General features: G+C 38.2%; 1 long non-coding RNA gene across 1 annotated transcript in view; it reads right to left on the bottom strand.

Annotated features, from left to right (window-relative positions):
* LOC118888631 overlaps positions 1-19,492 on the bottom strand; it is a 469,307-nt gene that overhangs the window by 205,051 nt on the left and 244,764 nt on the right. The window lies entirely within an intron of this gene.

Consider the following 19,492-nt stretch of genomic DNA (forward strand, 5'->3'; position numbering starts at 1 on the left):
TAGGTCTTTAAAAAGGGGGTAAGATTTTGACACAGATCAGGGTAGAGATGGAGTTAATATCATGAGCAGAGGAATGGAGATTAGGAAGCACATAGCATGATCAGGAAACACTTCCTAGTTGAATTGGCAAAAGTATGTGGTATTGGGTTGGCCAAAAAGTTCGTTTGGGTTTTTCTGTAACATCTTATGGAAAAACCTGAGCGAACTTTTTGGCCAACCCAATATGTATATGGTATAATTGAAAACAAGCCTGGAAATGTTTCAGCCTTACTTGTGAATTCCTTTCAGTGCTAGGCCACTGAGTCTATGTATTAGTTGTGTAGGCGTTAGGGAACCACTGAGAATTTTTGAGCTGGGGAATAAGAATATTTTGACTTTAGAAAGATGGATCGGGAAATTACTACAGAATGGAATTTCCTGACTTTCATTCCAAATTAGACTGAAATGCCTAATTTCACGTTTAATTTGGCAGGATGCTGTCCAAAACAAAAGACTCCTGAACTCCCAGCCTCCTGACACAGGTTCAAGTCCCTTTCTCCCTTGGATCCTTCTGTTTCTAAATCTCAGCAACTTCTTGAATAACCTCCTGCTGATTTTCTACCATATTTCCTAAAGTGGTCAGATCTTTCCAGTTCGCCGTAAGGTCACTATCCAAGACCTGATATAGAAAATGCCCACCTCTAGTTTATTGCAAAATCTGTATTTAAATCCTAAGCAACCATTAAGGCCCAGATAACGACTCAGCTCCTTTATGAAGCATTCCCACATCAGTTCAATCTACAGGCACACTTCCTTCCTTTTAAATCCGGAAACATTTATTAGCAGCAGCACTCTTTTGGAAATTACCATATACTGCATATATAATTTGTTTGTCCCCAGTTGTAAATTCCTTGAGACTAGAGATATCAAACAACCAACTTCTGTTAATTGAGCACCTATCATGTACAAGATGCCATTAGATACTGTGGGGACTATCAGAAACAAAATAAGACAAACGAGATAACCCAAGCTTCCTTCCCTGAAAGAGGCTTTATTTTATTGAGACTATATACTACTTTAGTGTGTGTTGTTAATTTTGATTGACTGAAAAATCAATGTCGACTGCCGTGAGCTCCCTAAACTTTCTGCCACTTCACTTCAAAGTTTCTCTGTCACTATATCTACTCTCTCACCCTTCTCTCCAGTCTCAGAGGAAAGAGAGTCTTCTTCCTTTAAAATGTAACAGTAGCACCTGTGATCTTGGCCGCATCTCTTTCAACGCGCTCCAGGCTCTTGGCCTCTAAATTATTCCTTAATATTTCAAGCCTTTTTCAAACATTTTCAGTTGCCTCCTTTCATCTCTCTCACCAGCCCTCCACTTCTCTTAGCCCACACCCAAATCCAGCCTCCCACAGGTCCCCGCTAGTCTGAAAAGACCTTTGCTTGAACTTGCTACTTCTTCTACCCATCATTCTACTTTATAAGGATTTTTTAAATTGAAGTTTAGTTGATTTACAATATTATATTAGTTTCAGGGGTACAGTACAGTGATTCAGTATTTTTATAAATTATACTCCATTTAAAGTTATGACAAAATAATGGCTATAATTCCTTGTGCTGTACAATACATCCTTTTTGCTTATCTATTTTATACATAGTAGTTTGTATCTCTTAATTCCATACCACTATCTTGCCGCTTCCCCCTTCCTTCTCCCCACTGGTAACCACTACTTTTCTATATCTGTGAGTTGGTTTCTATTTTGCCATATATATTCATTTGTTTTATTTTTTAGGTTCCACATATGAGCAATAACATACACTATTTGTCTTTCTCAGTCTGACTTATTTCACTAAGCATAATACTCTCTAGGTCCATCCACATTCTTGCAAATGGCAAAATTTCATTTTTTTTTATGGCTGAGTAATATTCTATTGTGTGTGTGTGTGTGTGTGTGTGTGTGTGTGTGTGTACCACATCTTCTTTATCCATTCGTCTGTTGATGGACACTTGGGTTGCTTCCATATCTTGGCTGTTGTAAATACAGCTGCTGTGAACACTGGGGTGCATGTATCTTTTCGAATTAGTGTTTTCAGTTTTTCTGGATATATACCCAGGAGTGGAATTGCTCTATCATATGGTAGTTCTATTTTTAATATTTTGTGGAACCTCCATTCTGTTTTCCACAGTGGCTGTACCAATTTACATTCCCACCAACAATGCACAAGGGTCCCCTTCTCTCCACATCCTCTCCAACATTTGTTATTTGTGTTCCTTCTGATGATAGCCATTCTGACAGGTGTAAGGTGATATCTCATAATTGTTTTGATATGCATTTCTCTTAATAATTAGCAATGCTGAGCATCTTTTTATGTGCCTGTTAGCCATCTGTATGTCTTCTTTGGAAAAATGTCTAGTCAGGTCTTCTGCCCACTTTTAAACCCATCATTCTACTTTATCCTTCCACTGACTAATACATTCTCAGAAGTGTGGTTTCTACTCACTGCCTATAGCTTCATTGTTCTCTATGAAAGTTACACTTTCAAAACGTTTCCTACTCCCAAATCTATACACCTTTTTCTCAGACTTAATTCCTCCTCACAATCTTTTCCACACGTAACAATGTTGACCAGACTCTTCGGTGAAACCTTCTCTTTCATGGACTTCCATGACACCTTTCCTGCTTCTCTGAACATTCCTTTTTCTCTTGGCTGGCTCCTCCCTCCCCCATCATATCCTAATGAGGAGCATTCCCTAAGACTCAGCCCTCAGCCTCTTATTTCTGTGTTTATTCTCTCTTCTTCTGAGAATGCCTGTTTTCAATGCTTTAACTATCTGTATTTTATAGTCCAAAGGAATTTTAAAGGTAAATTCGATCCTTTTATTTTCCCCAGTTAAAACCTTTCAATAACTTCCTGTTCTAAGGAGAATAAAATGTCAAGTTCTTTACATGGCTTTCAAGGTTCTGCATGATCCAGCTTCTGCCTTCCTCTTCAGCTACATACTGTGCCACTGTGTCCCTTGCTCAGTAGCTGCAAGTCACACTGGGCTTCTTTCTATTCCCACAGCACACCAAGCTCTATCCCACATCCAAGGCTGCTGGTTCCCTCTTCCTAGATTGCTCTTTTTTCCACTCTGCCTGGCTGGTCCTGTCTCATTGATCAGCTCTCAGGTTAAATAGCACTTCTTCAGAGGCTTTCATTGACCACCTAATCTAAAGCAGGCCACCCTTCATAGCACTTGTTGGGGAGGAAGAAATTTTCCTCTACCCTTCTAAGTTCTTCTGGCTGGTCTAAGAATTAAATTGACGTGAGACCGATTAACAAGAGAAAATCACACAAAAGTTTAATAACATGTATACATGAGAGAGACCTAAGAAAACTGAATAATTAGCCAAAATGGCTAGAACCCTCACCTTAAAGGCAATCTTCAGCTAAACACAGAAGAGGATGTTGGGGGTAGTGGTTTGGGACCTCAAAGGTGGGGGGGGGAGGCAAATGACATGGAGATGGAAAAGCAAATGTTTGGTAAACAAATGTTTGCTGAGCCAAGCAGAGACAATGGGACACAGAGAGGAATTTTAACACTTTGCTAGATTCCTCCCCTGTTTACAAACCTAGTTCATACTATAGTTATCTATGGCGATAGCTCCCTTTCTAGAACAGGTCCTCTATCTGCATTCTTTAGGCAATTGCGGGAAGGTCAAAGTTTCCTGAGTCTTTGGGCCTTGACTATTTTCAGCTCAAAATAATCCACATGCCAAAGAGACATTTTGGGTGACAAATTTTGATCCCCTACACACTTATCATGATTTGTAATTATATGCAAACATTTTCCCTGTTGATTGTCTGTCTCTCCCTATTGAGTATAAGATAAGCATCTTTTTTTTATATATATATACATTTATTTATTTATTTATTTTTGGCAGCGTTGGGTCTTCGTTGCTGAGCGCGGGCTTTCTCTAGTTGCGGAGAGCGGGGACTACTCTTCGTTGCAGTGTGCGGGCTTCTCATTGCGGTGGCTTCTCTTGTTGCGGAGCCTGGGTTTTAGGCACGCAGGCTTCAGTAGTTGTGTCACACAGGCTCAGTAGTTGTGGTGCACGAGCTTAGTTGCTCCACGGCATGTGGGATCTTCCCGGACCAGGGCTCGAACCCGTGTCCCCTGCATTGGCAGGTGGATTCTTAACCACTGTGCCACCAGGGAAGCCCCAAGATAAGCATCTTGAGGGTTGGTGTGACATCTGTCTTTTTCCTACTCTAGCCCCAGTGTCTAGCATAGTCCCTGGCACAGAGTAGGTGCCTATGAATGTTTGATGAACCAATAATGGGAATGGTTCTCAAATTTCAACTCCTACCCTGATTTCTTCCAGAGTTCCCATCTCATATCTCCAGTTCCCTATTGGTCATATACCTATGGATGTCCCTTCTCTAATTTGTTATTTACCCAAAATTATCTTACCTCAAAAAACTGCCTCGGGCTTCCCTGGTGGCGCAGTGGTTGAGAGTCTGCCTGCCGATGCAGGGGACACGGGTTCGGGCCCTGGTCTGGGAGGATCCCACATGCCGTGGAGCGACTGAGCCCGTGAGCCACAACTGCTGAGCCTGCGCGTCTGGAGCCTGTGCTCGGCAACAAGAGAGGCCGCGATAGTGAGAGGCCTGCGCACCGCGATGAAGAGTGGCCCCCACTCGCCGCAACTGGAGAAAGCCCTCGCACAGAAATGAAGACCCAACACAGCCATAAATAAATAAATAAATAAATAAATTTATACCAAAAAAAAAAAAAAACTGCCTCGCTCTCCTCAGGATGACCTTATAGGTCAGTGTTATAGTAACCTCATCCAGGCTTGAAATCTAGAAGTCACCTTTAACTCTTTCTTCTCCACTGGCCCTTTAATCCTTCAGCTGCGATATCGCTTGAAGATATCTTCTTCATATTCCATAGTCTAGTTCACTAAGTGAGCTCCAGTTTCTTTGATCCTGTACACTACCTAGCTTATTAATACATGAGCACTCAGCTTCAATATATGTCTTTGTCTTTATATATTACGTACATGTAATCCAATAATAATATACTGTTACTCCCCATTCTACTGCCTATTCTATTCCCTCTCCTTTAGCAATCCAAATATGCTTTATAGTTCCTGAAACATATCAAGAAAGTTATACTGTATAGCACAGGGAACTATACTCAATATCTTGTAATAGCCCTATAATGGAAAAGAATATATATATATATGTGTATATATATATATATATACATACACATATATATATATATATACACATATATATGTGTATAACAGAACCACTTTGCTGTATACTTGAAGCTAACACAACATTGTAAATTAACTATACTTCAATTAAAAAAACAAAGTTATACCTCTGCACCTTTGCAAGTGTTCTCTCCCTGAAAATTCCCATTTCATCTGCCATTGCCACAGGATTCTGTTGAAATTGTGCCACCACCACCACCACCATGCTGACAAAATCAGGAAGTATTAGCCATTCCTTTATCTTTCTTCCTGAAGTACTTTGTCTAGACATCTAATAGCAGGTAGAACGCTGAATTATAGATATCTCTGTATGTTTATTTCCCCCTCTGGACCACAGGTCTCCAAGCACAACTAGCTAGTAAAAATGTTTAAGCACCTACCCACCCCCACATATACATACATATGTATATTATTATATTACTGTGTATATTACATTACTGTCCATATTATTGTATATGTTACATATTACTATATTATATATATTATACCATATATATTACTGCAATAATGTGTACATTATAAAATATGACAACCAAAATTGAAAAAGGATGAGCTAAAACAAAAAAAAATGATTAAAAGTCCTAACATGTTTTTTACCCCTCCCAATGTATTATTTTGAACACACCCCTGAGGTGTATGCACTCCTCCTTTTTGGAGGTCTATAGTCTACACTATTGTTGTAGCCTCCAACCTATGGTAATCTCTCCCACTGGTCAACCCCTATAGCACTCATTTGGCACTTTTAGTACTTCTTGTACAACTATCTAGTTTGAAATTAACCAGAAAACCTTTCATGATTGATTATTTTCATGCAATAATATTTACTGAGTTTTCACAATTTACCAGAAACTTTTCTGGGCTCTGGGGTTACAGTACTGAATAAGAAAGACAAGGTCCCTGTTCTTATAAAGCTTACATGCTGGGGTCAGGAGAGAGAGAAATAAACAAGATAATTTTATCATATAAGTGTAAGCAGCTGGAAGATCTGCAGTCTTATTATATATAGTGAGAAAGAGGCTTTAGAATTAGGCATACCTGGATTCAAATCCAGGGTTGACCACATACAAGATCTGTGATTTAGGCAAAGAAGTCCATCATTCTGAGTTTGTTTCCTCATCTGTAAAATAAGGTTAGTAATTCTCTCCAAAGGGTGCTTGTGAGAATGAATAATATATAAAGTTTCTAGCATAAATGCCTGACCAGTGATATTATTAAATTATATTTTGGAAAATCTTCATAGCTAAAACAGCATCTGTGTTACAATATGGTTCTATCTAAAGTCATTTACAGTAATTCTAGAAATAGGATATGGGAATTCTTTTCTCAGTTCACCTTAATTGGATAGATTTGAGGGCAGATTTGAATGTGAGAGGAATATACTGTGGAAAATATTAAGGAAAGGGTGTTCAGAGCTAATTATCTGCTTAAGATCAGAAAAATAATTGCTGTTGACAGTTTACTTATCTGACAACTTTCCCAGAAGGTGAAGAATTGGCAGTTCATCTTTACTGAATATTCGGTGCCCTTGAGGCAGCCTTGAGTTCCACAGATTAGAATGGAGTGGATAGAAGCAAACATAGAAGAAGAACAACAAAAGGAACCCCAAACTGTCTTTCATGTTCAATCCCCTACCTTCCTGTATAAAATGGTCTCAGCCTACAGAGTTAAGACATTCACCATTTGCTTCCTGTGAATTTTCCATTTGAAAGGTGTACATGGATATAGCAAAACCTAACAGCCTCTTTTCCCGAACTGTGAAGTGGAAAACCACAGAGAGAGAGATAAAACTTAACTAAATACCAATAGCAAGGACATTAAAAGGCTACAATACCCAAGTTCAATTAAGCAAGAAGTGGTGACTGATACAGAGAGTTTATAAGTTCCAACATGGCTTCTGAGAATATATTAGTGCTTGATGAATAGTACTCACAATTGTGAATGTGCACATTTAGGTGACAAAAAAAAAAAAACACTGAAAAGGCATATGTTGCTATTTGCTTAAAATCTTGCTCATAGGCAATGTTTCCTTTGATTACAATTACGTGATTTTTATTAAAACATTTTATTTTCTAATAGCAATTGAATCAGAACTGACAGGTCCATCTTATTAACTTGGCAATTAATGTCTTTTGGATGTTTCATAAAATATCCAGACCAGAAATCCACTGGGTTTTTTTCCCTTCTCATTCCACTTTTTAACTGTTTTTCAAAAAACCTGAAACTCAAAAAATAAAATAAAAATAGCAATTACAGTGGTGAACTAGCCCGGATTTCTCTGAGTCCTATCTGTCTTTGCCTGATGATTTGTATATTTTAAATTCTGGCTTCTTTTCACTCTCTGTAAGGAAATATTTGATAAAAATTCACACCTGCCAAAGAACTCTTTAAAGTTTTAATATTCATAAGGCTTAACCTTTATGGCTAACGTCTTGTCACCTAGGTAATTGTGCATTAAACTTCATAAATATTAGACCAGTCCTTTGAAGTTCAGTCTCTCTAGGTCTATCATGAGCGATCAACACCAGAAAACAGAAATGAGTAACTAAAAACTGCCCTTTCATACTCCAAGAATGATGACTTATCTGGTAACTCATACGATGTTAGAAGAAAATTACCAATACAGTCAACAATTCATTCCCATTGATAGGGTAACCGGGTTCACCCAAAACATAAAACAACAAATGGAAGGTCGACTTTTATTTTTATTCATGAATGCAAGAGAATCACCTGAAGTTCAAACATAGCTGGGAAGACTTTAGTTATGGTACCTAGTTGAAAGAGGGTGCAACACACACACAGCCATTTCATTTGAAGTCTCTGTTGATGGATTTTGACCACGTCTCAACAGCATACTTTAAATGAACCATGGTTTTATGTGATAGGAGATGATAATATAGAAAAGTCATTAGCCAGGAATTAAAGGAGAGAAAATAAACTATTAGCAATTTTAATTCCAGTCTCACCACAGAAGTGAGTTTTGACTCTCTGCACGTACTAGTGTTAACCTTTATTAGTCATTTGAATATGTCATTAAGTATTTCTACTTAAATATTTGGTATGCATTAATTAAATTTATTAACATGGTGCTTTCCCACTTTTCCTTTCCACTGCCCTACTCCAGCCTAGCACTTTGACTTGCCTGGATAATCACAATAGCCTCTTAACAGATCACCAGGCCTCTAGTTACTCACAGGTCCAATCCAGAGTTATTATCACCATCAGAGTTGTAATAATAGCAGCTGCTATCCTTGAATGAGTACATATGATGTGCTGGTTATATTGTGCGGAGTTTTAATTTAATCCTCACAGCTCTCTAAGGTCAGTACTATTCTTATCCCCTTTTTACAGATGCAGACACTGAGATGAGGTTAAGTAATTTGTTCAAGGTCAAATAACTAGAAAACAATAGACCTTGAACAAGTTTTGCCTGTTCTACCTTTAAAACATAGCCTGAAAAAAAACAAAAAAAACATAGCCTGAGTCCTCCAATTCTATCTATACCCCATACAAATTCTCCACATTGGCCAGAGCCACCTTTTTTAAAATATAAATCATATGATATCAAACCCTGCTTGAAACTTCCTCTAATGGCTTCCCATTATAATTAGAATAAAAAACAAAATCCTTACCGAGGTCTACAAAGACGAATGTAATCAGACCCCTGCCTCCTTCTAGAGCCTGCTTTCATGAAGGTGTCCCCTTTATTTACTTCAGTCCAGCCACGCAGGCCTTCTGTCTGTTTCTGGAACACATCATGCTCATTCCCACAAGGGCCTTTAAATCTGCTCTTTGCTTTGACTGGAAGACTTTGCCTCGGATATTCCCGTGGATCATCCCATCATTTAATTCAGGTCTCAACTCAAATTTCACCTCATCAGTGAGGCCTTCTCTAACCACCAATTCTAAAGTCGTTTCCCTGGTCCCACCAGTCATTGCCCTATTTTATTTTCTTCATCACACTTAATCACTCTCTAAAATTATCTGGAAAATGTCTTTTTGCGTGTTATTCTCATTTGTCTCTCCTGTCCATAGCTAAAAAGTAAGTACCATGAGAGCAGAGGTCTCGCCAATATACGTCACTACTATGGCCCCAATTATTAGAATAGTCCCTGGTAAGTAGGAGCTTGATAAATATTCATTGATTGCATCCAGTTTTCTGACTTCAGAGCACCAGCTCTTAACCATATGCTAAACCACTTCCTAAAGGATAGATGTCTTCACCTTACTTCTTTCTTCAAAAATCATCAGTATTGCCATTGTCTACAAAATTAAGTTCAAGCTGCTCAGTTTTGCTTTCGAGGACCTTCACATCTAGCATGTCTTTCTGTCTGACCTCCTCCTGCAGCCTACCTTATGTGTTATGACTGAAATACAACAGGGGAATCTGAATACACCCTACACTTCTCCTACACCCTGCACTCCCACCATTTCTACCTATAAAATATTAGATACATCCTTCAGAGCCAAGCTCAAATCACACCTCTTACATAAAACTTTCCTAAACCCCCTGCAATAATATTGTGATTTATAAGAAATATGTATGTAATCATTCAAGTGATCAAAATATATTTCTCATATGTATTTGGTCTTTGTCCAAGGCTCCTGGCTCACAGCTCCCCAAACCCATGGAATTTCCTGAGTAGTAAGAGCAATGGGAGCATCTTTTGTCATAATATTTGCTCTCTTGACCTCAGTTCCAGAAATACCTTCAGAGCCATTACAGTGAAATAACAAGCCCCCTTTACACTACAACTGAGTTTATGTTAATGAGGTGACTTTTGGAAAGCACCTGAAGATGGGGGCTGGTTGCCAGGAGAATCAACCAGGAATAGAAGGTTGGAAATTTTAGTCCCACCCCTGGAATTCCTGGGAGGGAAGAGGGGCTTGGAGGTTGAATCAATCACCAATGGCCAATGAGTTAATCAATCATGACTATGTAATGAAGCCTCCATAAACACCCAAATGGAGGGAGTTCAGAGAGCTTCTGGATTGGTGAACCTGTGGAGGTGCTGGGAAAGTAGGGCACTCAGAGGGGGCATGGAAGCTCTGCACACTTTCCCCACACCTAGCCCTATGCATCTCTTCCCTCTGGCTGTTCCTGAGTCATATCCTTTTACAATAAACTGGTAATAATCTAGTAGGTAAAATGTTTCTCTGAGTTTTGTGAGCTACTCTAGCAAATTAATTGAATCCAAGGAGGGACTTGTTGGCAATCTATACTCGACTGTCAGAAGCACAGGTGATAACCTGGGCTTGTGATTGGTGCCTGGTGGGGGGTTGGGGGTTAGGGGGTTACAGTCTTGTCGGACTAAACCCTTAACCTGTGGGATCTGTTGCTATCTCTGGGTAGATAGTGTGAGAATTGAGCTGAATTGAGGGGCACCTGCCTTGTGTCAGAGAATTGCTTGTTGGTGTGTGGGACCGCCCCCCATACACACACTGGAATTGAGTACAGAACCCTTACCCCTCACTCAGAATGTTTCCCTTCACAATTTCCCCCATGGTACTTTGTTGATCTTAAAACACTCAGCACAGTGTACCTCATAATAAAGTTATCTGCAGCTATGTCTGCCTCCAGAAGGTTACCTCTTATTTTCCATCACATTTTTGATACAGGTTCTAGCACAATGTGTACTCAAATGGTGAACTGAATTAAATATTTACGGTTCTCCCATCCCTGTCAGTACCTATATATACTATTTACATTATATTATTATTTTTGCCTGTTGCTTTTTAATTTCTTCCATTTATTTGACTAAGGTATGTAATTTTCCCCCAGCTAGACTTTAAGGTAGGGAAGGCTTCTGCTTCTTTCTTTAAAGATTTCTTATTCCTTTCCCTTTCTCTTATCAACACTACTCGCCTCCCCTTTACACCTAGCACTTTGCTGAATATATAGCAAGTATACAATGTTTATACAAACAGTGAGTGAAGACTAAACAAATAAGTGAATAAAAAGACTTCAACTAGGTTTAGTCTGAGAAGTTGAAAAAATAGAATGAGAGCAGTCCACTAGTTTTTCCCTTTCTCTGTTTTGAGTGGAACAGTGGCCAATTGGGGAGGAGGGCATATGGTGGTAGCCCTGGGCTGCTGGCCAGAGGCAGGAACAGGAAATTGGAATCCCTTGGGTGATAATTTCTGACAGATCTGCACAGAGATTTAAGAGCAAAGAAAGGACCAAGCAGACAAAGCAGGGTCATGATATTACTTGCCTTCTTTTCCCTGCATACCTCCCCGTCCCCCATCACAGAGATATGCACAGCTCTGGTATGAGTAAATGCACTATTTGATTTTTCCTTAGCATTGTTCTGTCAAGTTACTACGGAAGGCTTAAAAATGGCTACTTTCAAGGATAACCATTTGTTCGGCAAATAACAGAAAACTATTGTGTTTATGAACTTTATTCATATCCTCGGAAGGAAAGATGACTAACAAAATATTAGTGGACTGATAAATATTTACTGATTAATTAAGAGGTTGCAGTGGCCACAATTCTTTGGTTTTTAAACATAAAATTGAGTCTGGACAGGCATCAATATTTAAGGCATCTTCTCTTTTTTGCCCAAGATGGCTTATGACATAGTCTAGATGAGTCAGACCAAACAAATGTCTCCTGTGTTTTTCCAGAATAAACATTTCCCAGAGGCAGAACTCTGCCTTCAGCCTTGCCTAGTAAAGCACAGAGCTGCTTGAGCTTTTCTTATAAACAGAAGGAAGAGGAAGAGATGGAGGAGGAGGGGGAGAAACACAAGGCAAAGTTTCTAAATGAATAAACTAAACCTCGAGCCTCTTGAGGAAAACCAGCAGGTTTGATTGATTGTTTTTGTGTTTGGTGAGTTGTATGTTTGTTTCAGAAAGACCTCTCCAGCCACAGACAAAAGCAAACAAACAAACAAAACTAACAACAACAGAAACTGGAGAAGTGGCTCAGCCTCTGAAGACTATCTAGAACAATCATAAACTGATGAAGCTCTAATTAAATGACCCTCTGACAAGTAAGAAAAACAAACAAAAAAAAAATGAAACAATACAAAAAAAATCACCATCATCAAGATGTCCAAGCATGTGCAATAAAGTCTCCAAGGAGACTTTTCTGGATCCAGACTGTAAAGCAGAGGAAGCAAAAGAATGATGAATAATGAACAATGAAGCATGTCAATTCCATGGTTGCTAAAGAAAGGAATTTCACCCTGGGAATCAAGAACAATCTCTTGATAACTTAGTATAATTATATCATCAGCCAGTAGAGAATACTTTTGATTGGAACAGGTCTTTAATATACTAGAAAGACCTTCACAGAGGAACTGTCTAAAGTACAGTAAATAACAGCAGCTTTTGAAAGTTTTTTTGGTTTTAGAAATAAAATTCCCCTTACTAATGCAATCACTTCATGCAAGGGGGCTGCGATCTACTCCTTTTCTCATACAATGAATAAATTGAGATTTCTTTTAAAAAAATTTCTGACATACTTTACTTCAACTCCAGGTATATAATAGTTTCACATAATAGCCTCCTATAATCTATAGCTGGCAACTAAATACACAATCCAATACCCAAATCCTTGAGGTATCTTTGACTGTCATGCTACAAATACTGTCTCATTTACATATGTCTTTCCCTGAATGGTAGAAAAGTGCCTTTTTATATGTAACTTACAAAAACCTCTTTAAAGCAAATACATTGAAATCGTGGCTGATCAGAAAATATGAAGCCCAACGAACTGTAATAAGTCAGGAATGGCATAAGCCACTTTAACAAACTGATGTCAAGGTCATTTGGAGAGAGAAGAGATACACACAAACACTCCCTCGGACAGATTTTGTGGAAGAATGGATTACACCTGTATGTTACAAAGTAAATGATATTATTAAGAAGATTGAAATCCATCAAACTCAAAACTTCCTTAGAACTGTGTGAAATAATGCATTTAAAGATCTGAAGGCTGTACATCTAATCCATTTGGTTCTCGAAATTTCTGAATTCTGATACGGAAAGGCATTGCTGACAGACCAAGAATGTGGAAGTTACAGTGGTATAATTCAAAGCACAGTATATAGTAAGTGAACTGTGTGCATCAGAATCACCTGAAGTATTTAGTAGGAAGACTGATATCATCAACATTTGAGAAACACTGATTTAGTATTTATTCTGGGTTATTCCCTTGATGCTCAAGTCTTTCTAACCTCTTTGTGTGAAAAGTTATTAAATACACTAAATCGACGTGTTGCCCTGTTCTCAAATGACAGCAACAGACAAGGTCTTTATGGGATTTTAAAAAATAGTACTTTTGGGGCTTCCCTGGTGGCGCAGTGGTTGAGAATCTGCCTGCCAATGCAGGAGACACGGGTTCGAGCCCTGGTCTGGGAAGATCCCACATGCCGCGGAGCGACTAGGCCCGTGAGCCACAATTGCTGAGCCTGCGCGTCTGGAGCCTGTGCTCCGCAACAAGAGAGGCCACAATAGTGAGAGGCCCGCGCACTGCGATGAAGAGTGGCCCCCACTTGCCGCAACTAGAGAAAGCCCTCGCACAGAAACGAAGACCCAACACAGCCATAAATAAATAAATAAATAAATAATTTTTTTAAAAAAATAGTACTTTTTTGTATTTTGCAAACCCCTATATCCATTGTCCACATTTATTTATGTAAAGGTCAAGTCAAGGCCTTTGGGGAACTTCAATCAAAAAGGTTTGTTGAGACATAAAGTGGTGAAATATTGATACTATTTAAAGCTATAATTTCCTAGAGGGCAGAGAATGTTTAACTGAACCATGAACATATGGGAAAATGTTTAAAAAGACAAACGTTTTTATGATGATGACTATTAGCAAAAGTAGAAAAGTACAGTTTAATATTGACTCAGTAGAATATGAGAAACACTCAGTGAATGTTTTATACCCCACACACACACAAAAGCCAGTTAAAAGTTTTTGCTGAGCATGGGGGAAAAAAATTGCTATATCTTCCAATTTAGACACTGCAGTCAATGAAATCTGCAGAAGGTTCACAGAATCGTGGTTTACAATAAGCTCCAAAACTTTCCGTGTCTTTCTGGTGAACTTAATTGTCACAGTGTCTTTTTTTTTTCTTGAGTTTAATCTGTTTGGGTTTTATTTTATTTTTTATTTTTTTAATTTTTTTTTTTTAACATCCTTATTGGAGTATAATTGCTTTACAATGGTGTGTTAGTTTCTGCTTTATAACAAAGTAAATCAGCTATACATATACATATCTCATCCCTCTTGTGTCTCCCTCCCTCCCACCCTCCCTATCCCACCCCTCTAGGTGGTCAAAAAGCACCGAGCTGATCTCCCTGTGCTATGCGGCTGCTACCCACTAGCTATCCATTTCACACTTAGTAGTGTACATATGTCCATGCCACTCTCTCACCCTGTCACATATCACCCCTCACCCTCCCCATATCCTCAAGTCCATTCTCTAGTAGGTCTGTGTCTTTATTCCCGTCCTGCTACCAGGTTCTTCATGACATTTTTTTTTCCCCTTAGATTCCATATACATGTGTTAGCATACTGTATTTGTTTTTCTCTTTATGATTTACTTCACTCTGTATGACAGACTCTAACTCCATCCACCTCACTACAAATACCTCCATTTCATTTCTTTTTATGGCTGAGTAATATTCCATTGTATATATGTGCCACACCTTCTTTATCCATTCACCTGTCAATGGACACTTAGGTTGCTTCCATGTCCTGGCTATTGTAAATAGAGCTGCAATGAACATTTTGGTACATGACTCTTTTTGAATTATGGTTTTCTCAGGGTATATGCCCAGTAGTGGGATTGCTGGGTCATATGGTAGTTCTATTTGTACTTTTTTAAGGAACCTCCATACTGTTCTCCATAGTGGCTGTATCAATTTACATTCCCACCAACAGTGCAAGAGTGTTCCCTTTTCTCCACACCCTCTCCAGCATTTATTATTTTTAGATTTTTTGATGATGGCCATTCTGACCGGTGTGAAATGATATCTCATTGTAGTTTTGATTTGCATTTCTCTAATGATTAATGATGTTGAGCATTCTTTCATGTATCACAGTGTCTTTTAAACCCCATATGGGCAATTTCTATTGATTATAATGCTGCCTTCTGCTGAGAGCAAAACTGATCCACTGCACATTCCAGAGTGGGTAATCCTTGCCAGCAGGTCACTTATGCCTCCCAAGGTTTCCTTTTAACACAATTAATGATGATGATGATGACGGTGGTGATAATAATAATAATAATCCTTAATTCTTACTCAACACATTCTATTAAGATAGCTGGAAAATTAAATAGGGTTCACAGAATGTCAGTTCCTTGACAGGGAAAACATGGGGTAGCCCAGTTACATTTTGATGGTAATTTGAGACTGTTTTTGGAAACTAGATCCTAAAGATATCCTTGAATTAAAAAGAGACTCAAAACACTTAATGAACAGCTATAAGACAACTGTAGATTTACTGTAAAGTTATGTCCTCTACTGTACAAGATTTTGCTTTCTATTTCCCATAACTCATATCAAAATAATTCCCAAAGTGTGTATTTGTGGCAGGTGGCTTCTGTTCAGTAAAGGAGGAAAACAACCTCATAGTTCTTATGAGTTTTGCAAAATATACCTCCTTCCTATTCTAAAGAAATAAAAAGACTCTACCAAAAAAAAAAAAAACCCACAAAACCCAGCTCCACCAATTATCAAATTTTCTAATGCATCCTTGTACCCTCAGTTGGTTCAAGAGTGAAGACAGCAGCTTTCATTTCAAAGATAAGATGAGGCCAAACATGTTTTCTGAAGCTCCAATTGTAGATGGGTCCAAAGTTGAATTCAATTTCTCTTTAAGAAGATAAATATAAAACCTAAATCTATCTAGTATTCTCTATACACTTTTTGTCTTCCTATGTTTCCTTTATTTTTTAAAGGTCCACTTGCATCACCATTTTTTTAAATGTCATTTGGTAATAAAACTATAGTTATTCTTTCATTCATCCTTACTTCCTTGGAGAAGTAAAATGAAAGGGCTGGACAATCTGACCTTTATGATCCCTTATATAAGTCTATGATTATGGCATGACCATTAATGAACTACTTAATTGCCACTTCAATTAGAAGGAAAATACAGGCTGAGAGGAAGCACCTCTTGTTGGAATGCAGATATCTCAAATGCACTTGCACCAAACTATAAAGCTGTTTCTTATGAAGCAAAATTTATGATAAGGTACTTTTGTTTGGAACCCATACAAGGATAGTTATTCTCTAACTATAAGGCAGTATCATTTCAAGAGGAGGAACCCACCAAAAGCAGTGAAAGCCTTTATACCATCATTGAAAAAAACAGGTATTTAGAACTATCATAGTCAGCTCAGGCTGCTATAACAAAATACCATTGTCTCAGTGGCTTAAACAACAGAAATTTATTTCTCACAGTTCTGGAAGCTAGAATCTCCAAGAGCAATGTGCTGGCAAGATAGGTTTCATTCTGAGGCCTCTTCTCTGGCTTGCAGATGGCCACCATCTCTCTGTGAGGTCACATGACCTCTTTATTGTGTGTGCACAGGAAAAGAGAGAGAGCAAGCTCTCTGGTATCTCTTCTAAAAGGGCACTAATCCCATCATGAGAGTCCCACCCTCATGACCTCATCTAATCCTAATTACCCCCCCAAAGCCCCATCTTCAAATACCACCACATTGGAGTTTAGGGCTTCAACATACAAATTTTGGGGGGACACCAACATTTGGTCCATAACAATCAGGTTACCTGCCAGCACAAACTTTTGTCATCTTTCCTAAGAGACACAGATTTAAAGGACTAAGAGTCAATACATTGAATGCAATACGAAGTTAAGAGTTGAACAGTAGAAGCATCTAATCTGAATAATTCCTTTTCACTGTGAAAAAAAAGTATCACCCCATCCCACCTCTGCCAATAAACTTGTTTTTTGCCCAGGCTGGCTATTTAAATGCCCTAATTCTTTACTCCACCTTGTCTATTTATGCACTAGCATTACAATCATTTCTGTGGTGAAATCGACTGAGAAAGTATTTTTTTCCAAGTTGGCTTTAGTGTCTAAAGACCTCCCTTCAAAAAGTGAAAATGCAGTGTTCAGGAGGCCTGTTTCATCACTAGACATGAATTACTCCACCCAGTTGGGACTGTGACGTCCTCATATTAACTGAAGGTCCAGATTCAGCAGTACACTGTGGAAACAGTAAACTAAGGCACACATTTTGTCATTGTTTGTCATCATGGTGCATCTGTTTTCCCACTTTCAGAAGGTACCAACTCTTGGGAAGACTGGAAGGGCAACTGCTATGGTCTGAATGTTCATGTTCCCCCAGAATTCATTTGTTGAAATCCTAACTAACTCCTACGGTGACGGTATTAGTCGGTGAGGCCTTTGGAAGGTGCTTAGGTCATGAGTGTAGAGCCCTCATGAATGAGATGTGTTCTTATAAAAGAGGCCCCAGAGAGACCCTATGCCCCTTCCACCAAGCAAGGATACATGAAATCTACAGAAGAGGGCCCTCACCCCACCATGATGGCACCCTGATCTCTGCCTTCCAGTCTCCAGAGCTGTAAGAAAAATTTCTGTTGTTTATAAGCTACTCAGTCTGGTCTTTTGTTATAGCAGCCCAAGCAGACTAAAACAGTACTTCGTTTAAGAAACGTTCCACAAAGCTCAGATTTCACAGAGCAAAATATAAAATACAATTTTAGGATAGTAATATTGGGTATCTGGTTTTCTTAAAATTTCTAACTATAATTCAACACGATTTTGGATTCTGGTCATCTAAATACATATTTCTTGGTTTTGTTTTCTGTTTAAGAAACCACTGAACCACTGCTGACTCAGTGGTTTGTGCACAAAACTCTTCTTTATATTCTAGAATGGTCAGTTCAATAATCTCTGCCTCCAATGGTACCCCCAAACTTCTACAATAAAACAGAATAGATTTATTTTTGCCCTTTTCAGTTATTTCAATCCCTGATGTGGTCACCAGTGGCTCCTTTCGTTAATCATACAATATTATAAATTCACATACACTGGGACCACTGGAGCTACTTTGAGATAAGCAGATTTCAAATTAATTCATGCCTACTAATTTTGAGATCTGAGTTGAAGTTTCTTAGTCCTGTGTCACTTCACGGATATGACAATCATAATCAGTTTCTACACACAAAGTATGAGCAATTTAGAGATCTAAAATTAGTGTGTGCAAATTATTTAAATTAGTGCTGCATAAGAGATTAATCAGGTCACAGGAATGGCTAGAGTGTCCCAAATCCGAGTTCTCATTTATTTTCTTCTCTACTAATTGTCTAACCAAAGGTAGCACAAATTTCATTTAGTGAACTTATAGTACAGTGTTTTGTTTTTTTCAAACTTACAATGATCTAGCATCCATAGGTGAATTTAAACATTTTCGTCCATTTTCTGACTGAAGATTTTTTCAAAAGGAATGTCCAATAAAGTTTAGCATGCAGTGGAGAATTAATAAACATTGTTGATCAATAGGAACATGAACTAGATGACTTTGTCTTGCTAATCGTATGTTTTAATCACTTGGTTTATGACTTCTACATACAAACCCTTATTACATGTCCTTTTACAGTCAAGCAAAACCAGGGCAATTCTGAAGCTTACAATTTAGTTTCAGCTATTTTTACAAAATAGAAAACTTATGAAACTGTTTACCTGTCCTAAACACATAAGGAAGAAAATCTAAACACAACCCCACAATCCATGTCATTTACATATAATTTCTATTTTCATTCTTTTTAATACCATATTATAAAATAGAATTGCCTTTATTGACAAAGTTTAACTAACTGAATTTTGAGTGAGTGTTGGTTTCTGGCTTTATAATTGTTTTAACATTATAACTTTAAAAAAAGGTGTTTTCTTATAACATCTCTAATTACCAAAAAACATTGTAAGATGCATTTTGGAGTTGTAAACCCAATAGCATGCATCAGTCATGTTTTAAATACTTATTTGATGAATGAATCAAGGAGTCTTCCTCTTCCACATTCCAAGGAAGATTTCCAGTACTTAGTGGGCAAAATGGTTATAGCTCATAATCTCTACTGTTACATCAATGTCTAAGCCTGTATAAGGTTATACCTACATCTCAAGCAAGAAATATAGATCTTCGCATAGTTTCCATAAAGAAAGGCAAGATCCAATGAGGCAGTGGGCAAATTGTATACCAGAACACTTGTAGTTGGATTGTGAAAGAATTTCA

The sequence above is a fragment of the Balaenoptera musculus genome, chromosome X, assembly GCF_009873245.2.
Source record: "Balaenoptera musculus isolate JJ_BM4_2016_0621 chromosome X, mBalMus1.pri.v3, whole genome shotgun sequence".
Classification (NCBI taxonomy): domain Eukaryota; kingdom Metazoa; phylum Chordata; class Mammalia; order Artiodactyla; family Balaenopteridae; genus Balaenoptera; species Balaenoptera musculus.